This window comes from Pinus tabuliformis, chromosome 5_1 (genome assembly GCF_031772625.1).
Source record: "Pinus tabuliformis cultivar Carrire ecotype Pingquan chromosome 5_1, CPIR1, whole genome shotgun sequence".
NCBI classification, from domain to species: Eukaryota; Viridiplantae; Streptophyta; class Pinopsida; order Pinales; family Pinaceae; genus Pinus; species Pinus tabuliformis.
In genome coordinates this window covers 591,505,126-591,523,129 of record NC_142305.1, presented here as the reverse complement: position 1 = coordinate 591,523,129, position 18,004 = coordinate 591,505,126, and positions in this window count along the sequence as shown.

The following is an 18,004-nucleotide window of genomic DNA, read 5'->3' as shown; positions in this document are numbered from 1 at the left end:
TCATCAATTTATTAAAAATGAAAGAGAACAAGTATTACTTATCCACATGAGCAAAAATAATTATGAAATGGAATTATATGATGAGTGATGATAAATAATGTGATAAAATAACAGTAGAAATAGATGAAATGGATGTTAATAAGTGATAATAATAATGAAAAATTAGTGACTCAACAGTTGGTCAATGTGATAATCCTCCAGCTCATACTTTTTGCAATAACAACAAACACACCAACTTCCTTGCCACCTTTTGTCGATGCTTTTAACCCCTCACCCACTAATAATGGATCTGATATTTAAAGAAAAGGAAAGGATTCAGTCTTGTAGGAGATTTGTATCTCAACCTTCACAACTTACATGGACAAATCTCATAGCCCTTCCATGAAATCAAATAGATGGAAAAAAATCAGACCAACTAGGGTGATATCTGGTATCACTGAAGTTGGGAAATGTCAACTATGGTGAAAATAAATTCCACCGGAGTTACAACAAGGATTCTCAATCCTGTAATAAAAATTTGATATGCTGATAAAAACCCATAGGTTCGCAGGATGCACAACTTTGATACCACTGTAAGATCTCAAAAAACTAAAAATTTAATAGATATAGCACCCTTGAGTGTTCTAATTGGAAATTCTTGCAATTGAACACTGACATAAGGGATCTAAAAGAAAGAAACCACTTATTCTATTAATAATGGAAAAATATTATAGCTCAATGTAATTGACCATGAAGCCCCTGCTTATGGCATGCATGCCTTATCATCAACTGAAAAGTCCCAGACGCTGAAGCATAATCCTGGACCTTGGATGGATCCACTAAGCAAATTCACCGCATGGTTTTCGTCCCAGGATCCAACTAGAACTGGCAAAGCCGAGTTCTCAAAAAACACATAAAAAGATAGAAAAACACATGATGATGCCATTGTTAGGCTCCTATCCCCTTTTGTAGGCTTAATGGACTATCTAGAAACTTTATTTTATTTTTTTCCCTCGAAAAACAATGGGAATTACCATGGCTCGATACCATGGGAAAATACCATGATAAATACCATAGGAATATTTCATCCCCTTTGACCATATCAAGAAAAAGAAATATTACATGAATGATGCCTCTGTTAGCTTCCCAAATATGGTTGAATGCACCTTTGAACCATCATTAGCAATTATGTGACCTAAAGAACTTTAGACAACTAATTATGTAACATTAGTTGGTAGAAATAATCATGCAAATCAACAAAAATTCGTTGCAATTGCGTGTACCTTATATACTAGAGAAGTGATCCCGCCATTGATGATATCCCATGTATCTCCAGATTCGTTGATCCTGGAATTTCTTAGCTCAATCATGGTAGAAAATCGAGTTAGTTCATAACCACTTATTTTTGGGGTAGTAAACTGAAATGAACTCAATATCAGATAGCCATGCATTTTGACATGCTATGTTAAAATTCATTACACCTTTCTAAATTCCCTTACATTGGGGAGAATACCTGCATTTCTAAATGCAATTCCCAAGTCATATCAAAATAGACAATATTCTAAAGATAAAAGGATAACTTCATGGCATCATTGCTCATTCATTTCATTATCTGTCAACAAGCGAATAATTTAGACTCACTTGTAGATCATTATAATAGATCATCTATGTTGCAAAGAGAAATGTGCAGCAAGTGGAAACATTATTTTATCTAGAAAATTTGGCATTGAAAGTGAATAATCCTTCAATGAATAGATGAAATTATTATGATTTTCTTGGAAGCTATACTTTGGACCATCAGCTGGATGTTTCAGGTAAGCCATGTTTTCAAATTTGTAGTCCCACCAAAAATAATGTACGATGAATTTGATGGTTCTAAGAACTCAATAATATAGGAGATATTATGCTCCTATTCTCTTTGTAGTTGTTACATGTAATTATTTCACATTAAGAAAATGACCATCGATTTGGATCTTTCACTATCCACAAATGTGTCCCAAGAGCATTCCCCTGCAAAGTTTGAATATAAATAATCCCAAATAAGGTGGAATTAATGGATCCCATGGTACAAAATCTTGATTTTGGCTACTTGCGTAGTTCCCTAGTTGATTTCTACACATACGCAAAGAATACCATTAATAGTTGCGCATAAGTATGCACTGTCTGACACTATGACCTATGAACATGACTTAAAGTATGTAAAAATAAAAGGTAAAGTCTATAACCATTATTGGTAGCATCTATCCCAACCAACAAGCTTCGAATGGGTGCCTATTCAGTATTGATCCCTCCCATCATGGGCTAAATTCCCTTCCTTTGTGGAACCTCTATCCCACTATTAGTGGATCTCATCCCTTGGAGAATGGATCAAAAATTTCCCATTCTTAGCCTATAAAGATACTACAAGTCTGAGGATTGGGAGAGGACTGTTGGAAGTAGGTTTATGTTGTTGATATTAGGTTGGAAGGATTTTCTTGCAAGGGAGAGGGTTGGAGATTGTAGAAGGGACTTGCAACATCAAGGCTATATGGTTGTAAGGTTTTTCTCCAGTATTATGAATATAAAAACAATTGTTCTTTCTCAATTATATCTTCATTGATTTAATTTGTAGGATTCCTTGATCACCTACATATATTTTGATTTCATAATGGATCATTTTATGATATATAATTAGTTAATTGGTTCATTTATATCTTTTTTTATATGCTAGATGCTTTGATCTCTTATTGGTATATATCTATGTAGATCCCTTTCAAGACATTATGGAGAAGTTGTGAGGAGTGAGGAGAGGACATCTAGATCATCGATGAGTGAATGGTCTAAATCTTTGAGGGACTTCATCAATCATTTCGTTAAATCGGTAAGAGGCCTCTATCATTCTGTTTTCTTTTAGTCAAACAGAGTCTAGAGAAAGGTAGTAGTTCATGTTTGTTTGTTACTATGTTTCTTTGAAGTTTAGGTAGATTACTCTTCTCCATAAGAGGGATAAGTCCACATAACAGTAGTATAATTAGTTGATTGAGAAGTACCATTGGGCTTCCTGTTTATGTTTGTGAAGAGATTTCTCATTTCGTATTAAGAATTCATTTGATAAAATACTTGACCTTGACATGATCCATACTCTATAGCTTTCACAACACTTACAAAATCTAGATCAGTATTACAAATTTCATAGCTCAGTCCATTGGAGTTTGGATACTAAATTAATTAATTCCATATTAAATTAAAAATCCCAAACAAAGATTAATTCGAGTCTTCTCATGAGAACAAGAAAATGGGTTCAAATATATTTTTATTTTTTTCAAAATGTGTTGTTATTGATAAGAATACAAATCTATGAGTGAATTTCTCAGAATAGTTAGAATTTCTATGTGGTTACACAACAATAACATGCACAAAAACTAAACACCCTCACTAACTTGTATAACATCCAATAGTGCTCAATAAAAATCATGCGGCAACCAAACCAGTGTCAGAAGTCCAAGAGCTAAGAGCCCACACAAACTAGTAGAAACCAATAAGAAAAAAACACAAAAACCCAAAAGCCCCCTTTCTTCCATGCTCTTGCAGTTTATCCTCACACTATTAACCCGTTCACATTACAACTAAAACAAATCACATTCCATGTTGGTGACCTCTTTTCCTTCCTGAGCTAAATCAATTCACTTCCTCTCAGTATGCGGAAAAACCAAATTCTTAACTTACATATCATTTTGGCAGTGAGAGGGTTTGTCCTATAGTGGCACAACTAAACAATTGTCAATTTTGGATGTGTCAACAACCTCGCATAGAATGAGTATCAACATCTAATTGTGGGAGTGTCACCAACTTGAGAGCAGTCTTAACTTTGATGAAATGTAGCTACAAGAGTAGTAGCAATTACCAGTTGGGTGTATCAACAACTAACATAATAGGTGTATTAACAACTTAAAATACATGGGAGTAACAACTCTTATTACAAAATCAATAGAAAATTTATTTTCATTGATAATATTTCCTTAGGCCAAGGACACTCTTGCATCACACACCCTTGGTAATAAAAATATGAGCTACCATCTCATGTGGTATTTCCTTCAAAAAATAAATTCCCTCGTAGGTGTGCTAACTCTTACTCTGTCACTCGTGATGGATGTTCACATCACATTTTTCTCCATTTGACCAAATATTTGAGGCACTTCCTACACGAGTATTCTTTCCAAACCTAGTGGCCAATATTTCTTCTCTTCTTCGACAAGTTTGACTACTAACTTCTTCTTCCACTCAGTGGCTGTAGCTATCTCTTCACTGCTTTCTCCCTCATGAAACTCATATAGACCACCTAAAATGAATATAAGATATATATCCAGGCCTCTTAGCAACTCCATCTTGTAGATGTTTTCCAAAAAATTTCGAAGAATTTTGCATGGGCCTATTTTCTTATATTCCAACTTGTTGTAGGCACCCCTATTAAATATCTCTTTCTACAAATGCGTCATTACTAGTTCTCCTTCAGCAAAAAACCTTTGTTCTTATTTCAAATCTTTCTTCACCTTATACCTATCATTACTTTGCTACAATCACTTCTTCACCTATTCATGTATCAATTGCAAGTTGTCTACAAAATTACTTGCATCAACACTCTTCCTTTCCTCCAAATATGACAATTGTATTGGGTCCACAATATGTTTTGGTGACTACCCATAAAAAAAATGAAATGGAATATTTCCATTGGATATTTTCACTAAGTCATTGTATGCAAACTCTATCTACGCCAAGACCATATACCACTACTTGGGATTTTCACCACTCAAGCTTCTCAGTAAGTTCCCAACACTCATGTTCATTACTTCAGTTTATCCACCTATTTGTATATGATAGGTTGAATAGTATAACATTTTATATCCCATCTTATTCCGCAACATCCTCTATAAGTGACCCATAAATCTTGTATCTTTGTCTGAAGTAATTCTTCTTGGAAACCCATGAAATCTCAATACTTCCTTGAAGAATAAAACAACCACTTCAGTAACATCACGTGTCTTCTTGCATGCTATGAAATACTACATATTTGAAAACCTATCTACGTCAACCATTAATGAATCATGGTTCCTTTTCGTCCTCCAAAATCCCAAGGCAAAGTCTATGTTGGCATCTTCCCAAGGCCTTTCTAGTACTTGCAATGGAGTATACAACCTTGTATTTTTACTTCTAACCTTGGCAAATTGGAAAACTCTGCAACACTCAACAAATTGTCTGACATCCTTATTGATACTAGGCTAAAAATACATCTCCTTTACCAACAATGTAAACTTATCCATGCCAAAATGTTGACCTAGGCCTCCACCATGTAGCTCCTTAATAAGATTTAACCTCATTGACCCTTACGAAATGCATAATTGTTAATTCTTAAATAAAACCCTTCCTAGATACGGTAATTCAAGAACATGGTCCTATCCACACATGAATTTTATTTACAAGCTATTCAAGATTCTCCAAAATCAACATATTCTACACACAACTCCTTCATGCTTTTTAAAATTACCACTTCTACTAATAAAGTGTTGAGTAACAACACTCTCCTACTCGAGTAATATGTAACTTTGTTTGAATTTTCAGACCTATGCTTCAAAACAAATGTATAAGTTTGCAAGAATTCAACCTATTTGGAATGCCTTTGATTTAACTTACCTTGGTTATTGACACATTGTAATTCCTTGTGATCAGTAAACAAGATAAATTCCTTGGGAAGAAAATAGTTTTCACTTCTTCAAAGCCTGCACAATAGCATAAAAGTCTTGGTCATATACGTAATACTTCTTCTTGGAATCATTCAAATTATCACCGAGGAATGATTGCACTGCCTTCTTGACTAAAAAATTCTTCAATTGGTTTCCCACATGCATCATAGTCAACTTGGAATACTTCTAAAATCTATGCTTCTAAAACCTCTTCCTCTGCCTTTTTGTTGTGTTTTCCTATTCAAATTTTCCTCCACATTCAGAGAAAAGTGATAGGCTTCATCAATAGTTCCGAAATAATGTGTACTCATTTCATCTTGAATCAAGCATTTAATTCCATTCACATACCTTGCAACTCTTTGAAATTATGGCTCCCTTATACCTGATTGAATGAGAATCTGAAAAAAACCCTTGGTGTACTGATGAAAAAATGTCTCATTTTGTCTTAGATTTTGAACATGTGTATACAAATTCTGTTGCTAATCAACATATATAAATTTCACCTTGATCTTCATGACCATCTTCTTCCAAGTATTGATGTTTTCTAGTTAATTATTTACTCTATCTTTCTACACCATATCTCACTATAATGCAGCATGAACTTTCAACTTTGTCATGGAAAATTCCACCCTATATCGATCCTAAACATTTTCATACTCAAAGTATCTTTTTAGTTCTCCAATCCAATCAATGAGCACATTAATTCTCATATTTCCTTCATAATAGGAAACTTCAACTCTTGCACTATCGATCAAATATGAAATCAACCTTGGTGCTAGGTCTCTCTCCTCAACCTCCTATTCTTCATCAATTTCTTCTTCAGGCTCTTAATTTAATTCTGCATATCCATTTCTTTTATGCTCCAACTCTTTTATTCTTCATATTCACTCATCTATCTCTCAATTTCTTGTGCCTCCTCATCCTACTCCTATTCTTCTGAGTGGTATTCTTACAAGTTGTAAATATCTCACCAACATCCATAGACCTCAACCCAGATTTTGTGACCCAAATTGTAGCTTCAACACTAATGTTGTACAACCATTGACAAGGTTTCCTAATACACTATTACACAAATAAATTCAAAGTGCAAATCCGAAATGAATCATGCTCTGATACCACTTGACGTAGTCCAAAATCTTTAAATTTCACAACACCTACAAAATCTAAATCGTTGTTACACAACACATGACCCATACCATTAGAGTTTTGCTACTAAATTAATTAATTCCAAATTAAATCATAGAGTCCAAACAAAGAGTAATTTGAGTCTTCTCATGAGAACACAAAAATGGACTATAATATGTTTCTATTTCATTCAAAATATGTTGTTACAAATAAGAATACAAATTTGAGAGTGAAGTTCTCATAGCACATGGAATTTCCATGCTTTTACACAACAAAACCATGCATAACAACCAAACATCCTCACTAACTTGTATGACCACTAGTCGTGCTCTTTGAAAATTGTGCAACAACCAAACTAATGCTAGTAGTCCAAGAGCCAGGACCTTGAACGAACCAACAAAAAATAATTAGAAAAAAAATCCCTAAAACCCCCTTTCCTTCCTGCTCTTTGAATTTATCCTCGCACTACTAACCTCTTCACATTTTAACTGAAACATATCGTATTCCATATTGTTGACCTCTTTGCCTTCCTGAGTTGAATTTATTTTCTTCCTCTTAGCATGTGAATGAACCGAATTTGTAAACTATGTCTCATTCTGATAGTATGTCTAGCAGGGTTTGTCTTGTAGCGACACAACTAAACAACTATTGATTTTGGATGTGTTAGCAATCCCACACAGCAAGAGTACAGGCACATGATCCTAGGATTTTCAGCAACTCAAGAGCATTTGTCTCTTTGATAAAATGTAGCTACAGGAGTAGCAACAACTACCAACTGGGTGTATCAACAACTAACATAATATGTTTATCAACAACTTAAAACACATTGGAGATGAAAAATTATTACAAACTCAACATAAACTTTCTTTCAGTTGATAAGGATTTCTCGAGGCCAAGGATGCTCCTGCATCACTAATTCATTATCCAACTTATCAACTCCTATGGTTGGGACATTTACTCGAATGTAGTTTAGATAAGTTGGATTGCCTATTAGCCATCAAATGTAAACCAATTGGTTTGTGTGGGGTTTAATCCCATCAATTCATAGCTCCTCCTAATAACATCCTATTGGTTAATAGATCATTCTTCCATCCAAACAATCTAGTTATAGCATATTATTTGTGGACAAATTGTTCTTCTATTCAACAAACTTCACAGAATCCTGGTAATAACCTCCCACAAGTAGGAAACATGTTCCTACATCCAAACAATCTTGGTTATAGCATCCCACTGATGAACAAATCAAGAGAAAACTATGTATGGTTGAAAAACTGGCATTTTAAAGGTCTTCTCTTGTCATGCACAAAAATTGAAAAGGGCATGATTATTTGTATGGAGACATCCAAAACACCCCTCCATTGGAAGTCCTTTCCCTCGTCAACGCAATCCCACGTGAAATTATTTTACGGGTGAGTGTTACAAACCAGACAAAGGTATCATTATTCTTTTATTTCATCTTAACGAATTCTTTGTAAGAATATTTCTATAAGCAGTCGATCCTTTGAGGTAGAAACATGGTCTCTAAGTGACCATAAATGCAAGTGATTTGTATCAATGGTAGACAAAAATTTAGGGCTCAAATAGATGTAAATTTTTGTCCTACCTGTTGCCCTGAGAGGCACACTCTACAACCCAATATGACACCAATGTGTAAGTATGTCACGTCGTTAAAAACTAATAAAAATAATTTCCGTTAATGTGTATAATATCTCTTTTATCATATACGTGAATTTGAATGATCATAAATTTACCTTTAACAAAAAAATTTACCACATAAAAGTTCCAAATTAGGTAAAATTTTAAACATATTTACTCTTTACTCAAGCCAATACCATTTCTTAAATAAAAAGAAAAAGGTTAATTCAACGCAAAGAATCAAAATTCCTACTCCAAAATATTTTAATAATTCTTTCAATTAAATATTTGTAAAATGAATATTTAAAAGGAAGAGCCATATATATTAGTTTGATGTATTTTTATTATAAATTTTGTTATCATGCTATGTAAAAAACATCATTGAATCTAATATTGATATTAAAAGATTAGTATTAATATTAATATATTATAATATTAATATTATTAAATTTAATAATTTTGGATTAATACAATATTAAATTTAATATAATATTCATTTTGTTATATTATAATATCTATTAATATATCATGATATATAATTAACTCTAGATATATATGGAGGGAAGAACAAAGACATGGAGTGATAGAGGTGGAGCCATAGAGGGAGTGACAAGGGAGAGATGGAGATAGAATGAAGGAGAGGGGAGAGGAGTAATTAAGAGAGCGAGAGAAAGAGATGAGTGAGAGAGGGAGAGATGGTTAAGAGAGAGAGATGGAGACACAAAGATGGAGGGGGGAGAGAAGAGGAGAGAGAGAGCGAGATAGTGACAAGGTTGGAGGGTAGAGAGAGAGAGATAGATATGGGGGAATAGAGAAGGAGGTAGGCGAGAAAGGGAGAAAGGGGAAGGACCAGAAAGATTAGTTGAGAGGGAGGTATAGAGAAATGGAGTTGGAGGGGGAGAGAGGGGGTGAAGAAGAAATACATAGAGAGAGGAAAGTTGAGAGAGAGAGAAAAGGATTGACAAGGGAGAGATGGAGAGAGAGTGTGTATGTTTTGGGGGGATATAGAAAGACAAAGAAGGAGAGATAGAAGGAAGGGGGAGAGAAGGAGAGAGGTAGGTAGATAGTGACTGAGTTGGATTGCGAAGAGAGAGAGAGAGAGAGAGAGGAGGAGGAGGAGGGGGAGACAAAGGGAAGTGGGATAGAAAGGGAGAGAGAGGAAGGAAGAGAGAGAGGACGTGAGTGAAATAAGGAAAGAGGGAGGTGGAGAGAGAAGGAGGTAAGAAGAATGACATAGAGAGAGAAAAAGGTGGAGAGAGAGAGAGGCATTGATATGGGAGATAGAGAGAGAGAGGAGAGCAAGAGGGAAGAGAGATAAAAGGGGGAGAGAGGGGGAAGAGAGAGAGAGGGAGAGGGAGATGAAGAGGTAGGGAGGGAGAGATAGATAGATATGGAGAAAGAGTGTGTATGTTTTGGGGGTGATATAGAGAGACAAAGGAGAGGTAGAGGGAGATAGAGATATAGGTGGGAGTTGAAGAGAGGGAAGAAGAGAGAGATAGAGGGGGAGAGAGAGGGGAGAGATAGATAGATATGGAGAGAGAGTGTGTGTGTTTGGTGGAGTTAGATAGAGAAACAAAGAAGGAAAGATGGATGAAGATATAGATATATATGGAGGGGGAAGAGAGGGATAAATATATTTTGCACTATATGCACTGAATTTATTATAGATGACGATTTCTAATCCTATTTGATTTCTTGAAATATATGTATTGATTTCAGTGTAGATGATGATTTCTAATCCAATTTGATTACATACACTAGATGCATTGATTTTCAGTGTAGATTTTAAGTGTATATGGTATTTTCTAATCCTATTTGATTACTTGCACTAGATGCACTGATTTCAGCTTAGATGTTGATTTCTAGAAATATTTGATTTCTTGCACTAGATGGACGGATTTCATTGTAGATATTGATTTCTAGGCTCATTTCAGTGCTTGCATTAGATGCACTAATTTCAATGTAGATGTTGTTTTCTAATCCTATTTGATTTCTTGCATTAGATGGATTAGATGTTGTTAATATTGAGGTTGTAAATTATTAAAAATATTTTTTAAGATTATATGGAGGGAGGAGAGAGGGAAGAATATTTCTTGCACTAGATGCATTTATTTCAGTGTAGATGGTGATCTCTAATCCTATTTGATTGTTTGCACTAGATGCATTGATTTCCATGTAGATTTTGATTTCTAATTATATTTGATTGCTTGCATTAGTTGTATTTATTTCAGTGTAGATGTTGATTTCTAATCCTATTTGATTACTTGCACTAGATGCATTGATTTCAGTGTAGATGTGGATTTATAATACTATTTGATTGCCTATACTAGATGCATTGATTTTAGTGTAGATGTTGATTTCTAATCTCATTTGATTTCTTGCATTAGATGAATTGATTTCAGTGTAGATGTTATTTTCTAATCATATTTGATTTCTTGCATTATATATATTAGATGTTAATCTTGAGGCTATATATTATTAAAAAAAATCAAGATGTATTTAGTAATACCTAGAGGGACAATGTTAAGAATTAATTAGTTGTCAAAATTAGGGATACCTAGAATTAAAATGAAACAGATGTGCAAAACCAATCCTCCTGTAAAGTGCAAATTAATCGTTGGAAACATTGTCTCCCTTCTTCATTTCCAACTAATTACCAAAAGACAATTACATATATTCAAAATTACTAATAGATGATTGTGTACAACAATGTATTCAAAATATTTTTACGAGGAAAATATATATTTTATAAACATTAAAAACAAATAAAAACATTCTTGAAAGAGATGTGATAATTGTTTGGATGTAAAGATTTTTTAAATCTGGTCACCCACTAAAGAAAACAAAAAATACATTATTTCTTGAGTTTTCAAAATAGACTATAGCTAAAAAAGATCATCAAAATATTCTTGAACGAAATAAATTATTTCAAACATTAGCAAAAAAATGAAATGAAATGAAATAGATCTATAGTATCAATCCTCCTTAAAACTATTGAAAATATTCTCTCTCTTCTTCTCGCCAACTAGTTATTAATAGAAAATTACATACACATATAAAAATATAACACAACAGTTGTGACATTCAAAAACACTACCATCCAAATCCAAACATGTAAATACACAAACCACTCAAAACATCCAAAAATAGGTCTACAAATCATTGAAGGCAAGTAACACAAACTAAATTAAGGAAGAGAATGATGGGGTCATGCCAAGAAAAGATAACATAATGTGAATTTTGAAGTTAATCTCAACATAAAAATAATAATGATGATCTGAAAATGTGGAATTGTTGCCCTCCACTGAACTAGCTTAGATCCATCAAATACAATATTTATCATGCGCCGAGAGGGATGAAAACCCTAGAGGTGCAAACCTTTCCTCAAGTTCTACACTCTAGAAAGAAGGTTCACACCTCGAGGAATTTGATCTCTCTTGGCACATGATAAATCCAATGTTATCTGGATCTAAGCCAGTATTCACACAATTTTCAATCCACATATATATGTTTATAACCTCATTAGGGCTCGTTGTGTTGCTTTTAGTAGGCACAGGGTCTTTCAAACTTAAGGAAAACTGGAATATTACCATTGTGTATGTTCTCAACTTCATCAGATTTAGTTCTAGCTTTGGGTGTGTTTGATAGAGGCTGTAAATTATTAAAAATATTTTTTAAGATTAGATGGAGGGAGGAGAGAAGGAAGAATATTTCTTTCACTAGTTGCATTTATTTCATTGTAGATGGTGACCTCTAATCCTATTTGATTGTTTGCACTAGATGCATTGATTTTCGTGTAGATGTTGATTTCTAATTATATTTGATTGCTTGCATTAGATGTATTTATTTCAATGTAGATGTTGATTTATAATCCTATTTGATTGCTTGCACCAGATGCATTGATTTCAGTGTAGATGTGGATTTCTAATCCTATATGATTACCTGTACTAGATGCGTTGATTTTAGTGTAGATGTTGATTTCTAATTTCATTTGATTTCTTGCATTAGATGAATTGATTTTAATGTAGATTTTATTTTCTAATCATATTTGATTGCTTTCATTATATGTATTAGATGTTAATCTTGAGGCTATAGATTATTAAATAAAAATCAAGATATATTTAGTAATACCTAGAGGGACAATGTTAAGAATTAATTAGATGTCAAATTTTGGGATACCTAGAATTAAAATGCAATAGATGTGCAGAATCAATCCTCTTGTAAGGTGCAAATTAATCCATGGGAAGATCATCTCCCTTCTTCATTACCAGCTAATTACTAAAAGACAATTACATATATTCAAAATATATTCAAAATTTCTAATAGATAATTGCGTACAAAAATGTATTCAAAATATTTCTACAAGGAAAGATGTATTTTATAAACATTCAAAGAAAATAAAAATATTTTTGAAAGAGATGTGATAATTGTTTGGATGTAAATATTTTATAAATTTGGTCACTCGTTAAAAATAAATTAAAGTACATTATTTCTTGAGTTTTCAAAATAGACTATAGGTAAAAAAATCATGAAAATATTCTTGAAGGAAATAAATTATTTCAAACATTAGCAAAAAATTAAATTAAATGAAATGGATCTGTATTATCAATCCTCCTTCAAACTATTGAAAATATTCTTTCTCTTCTTCCTGTCAACTATTTATTAATAGAAAATTACATACACATATAAAAATATAACACAACAATTGTGACATTCAAAAACTCTACCATCCAAATCCAGACATGTAAATACACAAACCACTCAAAACATCCAAAAAGAGGTCTACAAACCATTGAAGGCAAGCAGCACAAACTAAATTAAGCAAGAGAAAGATGGGGTCATGCCATGCAAAGATAACATAATGTGAATTTTGAAGTTAATTGCAAACATAAACATAATAATGATGATCTAAAAATGTCGCATTGTTTCCCTCCACTGAACTAGCTTAGATCCATCTAATACAAAATATATCATGTGCTGGGAGGGATCAAATCCCTGGAGGTGCGAACCTTTCCTCAAGTTCTACACTCCAAAAAGAAGGTTTACACCTCGAGGAATTTGATCCCTCTTGGCACATGATAAATCTGGTGTTAGTTGGATCTAAGCCAATATTGACACAATTTTCCTGTAATCCACATATATATGTTTTTATGACCTCATTAGGGCTCATTGTGTTTCTTTTAGTAGGCACAGGCTCTTTCAAACTTAAGAAAAATTGGAATGTTACCATTGTGTATGTTCTCAACTTCATCAGATTCATTTCTAGCTTTGGGTGTGTTTCCTAGAGGCTGTAAATTATTAAAAATATTTTTTAAGATTAGATGGAGGGAGGAGAGAGGGAAGAATATTTCTTACACTAGATGCATTTATTTTAGTTTATATGGTGATCTCTAATCTTATTGATTGTTTGCACTAGATTGAAGAAGAATCACACACCAATATAACCATATGCACAACAAATTAACACAAAATATAAACTGGTGGAAAAGGTAGAGAACCATCATGTGGTCTCTCATGCTCATGTAATTCTCTCTTATTCAAATAATTTAATAATACATTTAAATACATGAGCATGTCGTCTTGAGATAGTGCATCTATCTTAGACTCACTTGGTTGAGACAATTTCTCAACTTACACACTAATTTAGGAGAGCTAGTTGGAGAGAATCTCTCATCTGAACTATATTCCTTAGTTTGAGGAATTCTCATGATTTTGTTTATTTAATTTAATATTTAGATTTATTATTGATTTTTAAGAGAGTGAGGCTAACATTCCCCCCCTCGATGATAAATCCAAAACAAACAAGGAACCATCTTCCAAGTTCTCAAGTTTATCCTAAAAAACATTTGCCTGAAAAACTGCCAAAGATGGATGCTGAAAAAACTCAAATCTAAAGAGAACATGAATCGGCTGCATGTTTGATTCATCTCTGAATGTCACTTGACAACTCCATCACGTGCCAAGCTGTAAAAGGATCCAACTGTCCTTTACTTGAAAACAACATCCGGTGTCCACTGACACAATTTGATGAACGCCCACTGGCGTATTTGCTGATGATGATCATCCACTGGCTGATGAAGATGCCTACTAGTTGCTTTGTTGATGTTGTCGAGACTTTCAGTCTAGCAACCACTTATCAATTTCATTGACATTTTCCCCCCTTTGGTAGCTGAAAGGAGAGACAATCTTCTCCAAAATATATCTGAACTCCCCCCTGTAGGTGGAGGAGTATTTCACTGGTGTAATCCCCCGTTCAATTGTAAAAGAGTACCATCTTCATTTGACTGTTGGCTGTAATATGTGTGAGTGAATCCGATTGTAAAACTTGTACAATCTTCTGGTTGTGGATGACCATTCACATGGATCAATCCATGAATAATTTATCTTCAATCTGGTAGGTTGGTCTTGTTTGCAGCATTTCTCTGATGAATGATTCTTCTTGCCACAATGGTGACAAGGATGGATATCAAAACACTGATCTTTCAGATGAACGGTTCTTTGACAATGAGAACATGTCGTTTATCTGCAACTTGAGTTTGTGTGCATTGACATCGGTCTTCAAGTTGCTAAGAACTTGCTGAGGTGATTTGTTCAAGTAATCCAGCACTGATGAACTGAATGGGTTTTGAATAATCAGGGATATGTAAGTTGTCATTATTTTTGACATATCCTAAGTTGCGTCGATTTGGATTGCTTTGAATTTCTTCCCATGGCTTGATGATGGGTTTGGAAGAAAGTTGAATTGGAACAACTTCAACACTTGAAGCTGGTTGGATAAATGAAGTCGAATGATCAGATGTCTCTCGATTGGTCAAAGACTTGGAAGCAACGCGCTTCTCTTACAACTCATTTCTTTGTAGTTGCGACTCTAATTCAAGGAACTCTATCATTTCATGTGCATATTGAAGATGCACTTGAATATTAGCAAGAGTTGTTTTTTTTATGGTCACCATGTCACTAGTTGATGATAAAATCAAATTGTTAAGAATTTGGGATAGTTGAATGTGTGTCACCATGTTAGCTTGCTCACTTTGAATTTAGGCTCGCTTGTATTGTTGTTGATCGCTGATGCGTCAAACACTTGGTAGAGTTTTATGACTTGGTTGTTTGAACTCTTGATGTCACGCTCGATTGATGACAATTAGTTTTCTTGAATTTTTCACTGACACTTTGTGAATGCTTCAATCAACTTCACACTGGCTCGTTTATTGTAGATGTCGTGTTGTGAACTTTCACACTTGATTTTGACACGCTCGCTTGCTTTTAATACTTGTTGTATTTGTAGAACTCACTCGCTTGATGGTTGATTGTTGCACGCTCTCTTGCTTTCACACTTGTTTTCTTTGATTGCTTGAACACTGGCTTGATTTGATGCTCACTTGAACATGCGTGATTTGATTACTAACACTTTGTGCTTTCTTGAATGTACTCACGGAATGTGCTGATTTTTTAAAAATAAAGGGTGTCGAACATTGTCAAAAATGCACCCAAGTGACAAATGACAAGTTCAATCTTGATGAATCAATTGAAGACTTACTTGACTTAATGTATTCACCTTAACAATTCAAATTAGGGTGTCGGTTACAACCGAGGATGCACCCTTACAATTCAACTGAATTTGACTTTGATTACAATTCAATTTGAAAATTATGATTTGCAAGTTACAGTTTTGTATTGAGCTTATTAAAAAATGGTGTAAGTGCAATTTCCAAAAAATTGTTGTTGAATTGCTGCAAAAAATTTGTTGATGTAGATGACAGCTTGATTGGATGTTGATGCAGAAATGTCTTGACTTGAAATGCTTGATTTTGTAGTGTCCTTAAGTTGATTGCTTTGATTACATGATGTGAAATGTTGTTGTAGAATATGAATTTTATCAACTCGATGATGTGACGCTTTGTGCTTATGAACTTAACTAATTATGGGAGCTTTGATTTCAGGAGCTTGATCGATGACTTGTATATGTAAACTTTCTTATGTGCTTGTAGTTGTTTTGTTCACAAATTCGACTCAAATCATGCAAGCACATTCATGACACAGAGTGTACCTATGATCCCCTTATTCAATTTCGGGTAGATCTAGGACACGATCACCACAAAAAGATATGTTTTTATTAACCTTCAAGATACATCATCGTGAAAATGTCTTCATTGAGGCGTCTCATGCACAGACTGAGAACTCTCTGGCATCAATTCATCTTAAAAAAATGACTCCACCTAATTTTGGATCACAATAACGACTTTCACTTGACTTGTATCACTCCAAATTTACAAAAAATAAAGCAGCTTATCTCTCCACAAAAAAAGGGTATTTTAAATACTCTTAATCACCCTTTTAACAATTATTTTACATGCTACCCCTTTTAAAAATGTGAATTGACAGGAAAAATGCTGCAATATTATAGCCACAAGGGGTCATGATAGAGTATTGACATCTTGTCACCGATGAAATCAAGCTCACAGCAGTAAGTATACAAAATTACCCAAGTTTGACATTTCACATTGCTGGTTTGCAACACGGGACAACGCATAAAACAAAACATAAATGAGTCATTAATTAGATGTTTGTTGATGACCCAACATAAACTCCTTATTGCTTTCACAGAAATGATTCATGATTTTGTGATCTCGTTCTCTTTCCAGCTTCTCTAATCTTTATCATCCAACATATTTCCAGCCTTACCATTATCTTTGTACCTTATCATTATCTTTGTATGCAATTATTTCTTCTGGATTTTCAACGGTCTTCTTGAGATAATTGTACTCATCAAAATCCATCGCATCTCAGTGGCTCAAATCACTATGGCGCCATGTCAAACTCGAGGAGCATGAACCTTCTCTATTTTCCACCACCATCTATGAAAACATTGTCTACAGATGCAAGTGAACTTCAGAGAATATTTTTTGTCTGCCACGCAAAAGTCTTGCAATGCTTCTGGATCTCCATTGACGTTGTTAGATCAAGAAGAAATGTAATAAGATATTCCAACTTCGAAATATACACTCAACAATTGCAAGATTCATGCAAGCATTAACACCGTGGAAGGAATGGTAAGAAGAAACCATTGTTTCTTCCCAAAGAATGTAGTCGTAGACGACTAGAGCACACGTAGAAGAGTAGAGAACACACCATTGACATAATGTTATTTAACTTACTGCCCAAATATATGTCAGTGCTTACAGCGTAACTATCATTCACACTTTTAGATGTTTAAATAAAAAAACATTTACAAATTGCTATACCCACACAAGGCTTATGTGATAGCTTTCAACTCCTTCTGAATAGCCTTCACGCCATTTCAAAGGAAGGGAAATTTATTTGAACAACAATTTCTGTTCATGTGGGTATTTCCTTTAAATTACAGATGTTATAGAAAAACCATCGCACCCCAGATGCTAATAAACCCAATGATTCCTACAATTTTTCAACAACGCTTTCTGCAACGGCATCTTCAAGTAGTGATCAAAGACACAGTCCGCCATCAACCAAATTATGTGCCTCCCCCAAGATGAATTAAAAATAGAACTAATTCAACCACTGCACAATAA